The sequence below is a fragment of the Pectinophora gossypiella genome, chromosome 12 (genome assembly GCF_024362695.1).
Source record: "Pectinophora gossypiella chromosome 12, ilPecGoss1.1, whole genome shotgun sequence".
Classification (NCBI taxonomy): Eukaryota; Metazoa; Arthropoda; class Insecta; order Lepidoptera; family Gelechiidae; genus Pectinophora; species Pectinophora gossypiella.
Genome location: NC_065415.1, coordinates 8,878,909 through 8,883,230, shown reverse-complemented (window position 1 = coordinate 8,883,230; position 4,322 = coordinate 8,878,909). Strand labels below are relative to the sequence as shown.

Here is a 4,322-nt window from a genome sequence, read left to right as displayed (position 1 = left end):
AATCTTTAATGAATGTTCTGTTACTATTTTGAAGTTGAATGAAAATTATTCATAACGTATTTTTGTGTCTAATAAAATCTTTAAATGAAGCTTTGCTTTTTTTTATTTGTTTGCTTTCTTTTTTGGAAGGCAAGAGGGAAACCACTGCCCTATTTATCCCTAAAAAGTAGCATGGAGAATGCTACACCGACAAGAGCGTGGCTCTTAAATTAGTGATGATGAAAATCTTTAACTATCGTAATTTATGTGCCCGTAAATGGTTGCTTCTTTCTCTAATTAATTACTTATCTGAAGACATAAAGCTGTGTTTACTGGTACAGTAAGGACCTAACCTTTCGGCAGATAAGACCAGATTACAAGTAAGAACAATTTGAAGAAAAAAGCAACCAGTTTCCTTACTATTAGAGTTTTAGCAACGGGAACATTTCCACTTTGGAACGACCCATCACTGGTAGCCCAGTTGGAAGAACGGTTGCCTGTCACTGTGAGGTCGCAGGTTCGAATCCATCACGGGACTAAAATATGATATTTAGAAGTCTTCATTACCCACATTGTATAATTATCTTTCATTGAATAATTACCTAAGTGCGTATGATGCAACGTTAATAAGACTGTAGTCCTGTAGTCCTTAGATCTACATTAAGAATTTTGCTGCTTATATTTTAAGGTACTTATTGCAAAATTATTTTAAATAAAGTTCTACTCACTATAATTTTAGGCGCGCCGTCACATGTATTCGAAAAAAATGCCGATACAAACATTAATAAACACAATAGCGAAAAGCTTCTCATGTTGTTACTTTACTACAGAACTAATTAATTATATAAGGAAGTAAAGAAAATTAGTGTTTTTCTTATTTTACAAAAAAAACAAGTGCTCGTAAGTCGCTCGTGGTTTTTGAAAGAAACGTCTAAAGAGGAAATACTGCCCTTTTAAACAATCTTGTCTTACCTGGTGAGTCTTAGTAGGAAAATAAAGCACTTGCGCATAGTAAATTCCCTATTAATATTTTTTAATGAATGTATGATGTGCATCTGAGCATGCACATCCAATGTGAACAAAAGATATTTTCCAAAAAAAATCTGTTCGAATAATAATGATTAATAACTAACTTTTGGGGCGGAAGGCAAGAGGGAAACTACTCCCCAATTCCCTAAAAAAGTAGCATGGAGAATGCTACACCGACAAGAGCGTTGCTCTTAAATTCATGATGATGAATGCTAATCACTCATATTATCACACCTCTAAAGTGGATGGATGGATGAACCTCTGACTACCCCATTTGGGATATAGTCGTGAGCTTATGTTATGTTTGTTTCTTATTCTTATATGATCATCAATGCCAACATCAGACCCTACAGTTGCATTTTAAGCATTGCTATTTTGATAAATTAAATATTAGACATGACGTGCCTAACATAGTGACGTCACGATCACGAATGCAACATCACTAAATTGTGACATCACTAAGAATGGTGACGTTGATACTTGGGTTTAGTCTTTTCCTCACGCCCTTACTCCTATTTACTCAGTTACAATAACACGTGTCATAAATATCAGCAAAACAACTCGTATACTAGTCATAAGGAAAATCTCAACACATTCTCATCTGTAGCTTTCCTTATGGGGTATCCCACTGCTGATGATTCGTAGTATAAAAGCTGGCATTCGGAGCCGGAAGGTATCATTCAAGCAACATCGCTCATAGCCACATCTTCTCCAATTCTCCTCTATTCAAAATGAAGTGCTTCAGCCTTATGGTAGTGGTGTTGGCCGTACTGGCCATGATCATGGGCGGATCTCAAGCCGCGCCGGAGCCGCAACCAGCGGGGGCCAAGGGACTGCTGAAGGGCGCTGTAAGTATCTCTCAATAATTATTTCCCTTACTCTTCATGTAAACAAAATACCATGATGTAAGACATCATGAGAAAACCCACATTCCCGAGAAAGGCATTTTCGGAGGTATGTGACCTAACGAGTATTGAGCTGGTTTTCCCGTGACAAGTAAGGTCAGACAGGCAGTCGCTTCTGTAAAAAACAGGACCTGTCAAATCTTCAGGTTAGGTAAGCGGACCCTGTGAAAAACGGGATAATGCTACGAAGATGATGATGATTCTTCATGTAAACCTGGCTACAGATTATCCCAAAAAAGTCTTTCATCGAGGGAATCCTAATAACATTAATTTTACTACTGTAAGTACAAGTAATAATGCGGCGCCTTTCCCATTATTCACAGTGTCAGTGTTAATGCAGTTTTCTTGACTCTAAGTTTCAGACTTAAGAGCAACTTAGACCTCAGGGTCTTGTTTGATAATAATCCGTTACTCTAACCTTTATCATGTGTTCCACAGAAAACCGTGATAGGAGTGGTTGGAGCCATAGGCACGGGCAAGGAGATCATCGACCGCGTCAGGAACAGGCACGGATGAAAAGTCGTCGCAATTTTATTACATAATAATTTTAATGCAACAACCCAAAGTTACTTATTAAGTGTTAAAAATAAATATTTTAGTGAACTTACAATATTTTTTTTAATGTTTGCGTACCAAGATACCTATCTATACTTACACTCAAATTATTCTACAAATTCGTACATGACATTAGGAAGGTCGGAACATCAGTCAAAAACAAAGCGACAGACTAACTGTCCAATTTGACAGTGTAATATTTATTTAATTCAACTAATACCGGAACCTGAATAGTAAAACGAATACCTGATAGAAATAAGATAATAAAAGTATAAAGCTAATAAAAACTCATCCTTTTTACAAAGGTAAGCCTTTGAAGGATGAGTCCCGATATAAATTGGTTCCTGTAAAGTTTCTTACTCTTAAGAAATGTTCGACACACTTGGTTGAATAGAATATTCTGTACGAGACTTATAGTAAGTACTTAAGTATATGACTTAAACAGTTTACTTTATTACAAACTTAGAACAAATTGAAAACATTACATGGATAATAAATCATTGGATAAACTTGAGCTTTCCTAAACACACATAAAAACTTCAACGTAGGGTGGCTTCAACTCACCCAAATTGAGTGTCTTCAAATACTGGTCTGCAAAACTAAGTCACTACTTTATAAAAAAATATAATAACTTTTTATATAAGTAAGTATACAAGATAAACTTTAAAATAAAATCACTATAAACTCGGATTAAAAATACTCGAAATATTACTAATGTAAAGTTTAATATTAACAAAGAAAGCTCTAACTTCTATAGTTTAGAAAAAATAAAGTTTCATAAGTTTATTTAGTGCTTAATTTACTATTGTTATTTTTATAAATGAGATTTATTATGGATTTCCAATAAGTATCCCTTATTTATCCTCATTAAGGATTCCACTTTTAATTTGAATAATTTCAAACATTATTATTCTTTTATCTTTGTCCGGCTAAGTAGTTAATGCCATCTGCGGCAAATCTGCAATAAGTCACGTCAAAAAAAAATATTCTTTTATTTATCTGCTCTCGTCTAGTTTAAGTTTATCTCTTTCCCGGTGTGCCGGAAGTTATTTCTGTATGAAGTAATCTAAAACGTTTGTCTGTCTTAATAATATACAATAAACTGATAAAGAATAAAAAGTGCCTAATAACAGTTGTCCGAAGGTAATTTTATTTGAAGACTTATCTTAAAATTCACTTAATCTTTATTGGGTACACTAGTTATAAGTATAAGTAATGGAAAAGCAACAATTATTTGACCCTCTGGCATGTCGTAACTAGTAAAAGTTGACTATGTAATTAAGTGCCCTCTATCGTGATGGACTAAAATATGCCTATAAGAAATGATTCATACAGATATAAGGTATATTGTAAGATTTCAGATTTTAGACAAATTGGAGGATGTAATAGTATTCTGGCTTTTCCGTTGTCAGGGCAAGCCAGGATACTCTATGGTGCGGTGGGGAAGGAAGGGTTTGAAGTTAACGGGTAATAGTTAGCTTCAAGTTCCTGCCTTCCCTATAAATAATTGTTAACTGTATACCGCTATATGCCGCTATATAGCGGCATGTCATAAGTGACAAAGCTCTTTAAATAAAGAATTTAAAAAACCTTCAAAGATATCAAAATATTAGTGAACGAAAGGTGTGGACTGTGTGGATGATGGAAATACGAGTTTATTAGAATTGATTATTATATTTTACAATAGATACTACCGATAGACAGCGGACAAAGTGACAATGCAGCTAACCGGCTGATATTCCAACTACCCCAACTAGTTTTCCTATCACGTTTATGTTTCTACCCCCTTTTCTTCTCGTCTGGGGCTGATTTCCAAGATAAAAACTATTTTAAGTTCTTCCCTGGGTATCAAAT

General features: G+C 34.7%; 1 long non-coding RNA gene across 1 annotated transcript; it reads left to right on the top strand.

Moving 5' to 3' along the window:
- Positions 1-1,698: 1,698 nt before the first annotated feature.
- LOC126371383 (uncharacterized) lies at positions 1,699-2,523 on the top strand. Its single transcript, XR_007567009.1, has 2 exons — positions 1,699-1,856; positions 2,352-2,523. It is a non-coding gene; the product is annotated as an uncharacterized LOC126371383 (long non-coding RNA).
- Positions 2,524-4,322: the final 1,799 nt, after the last annotated feature.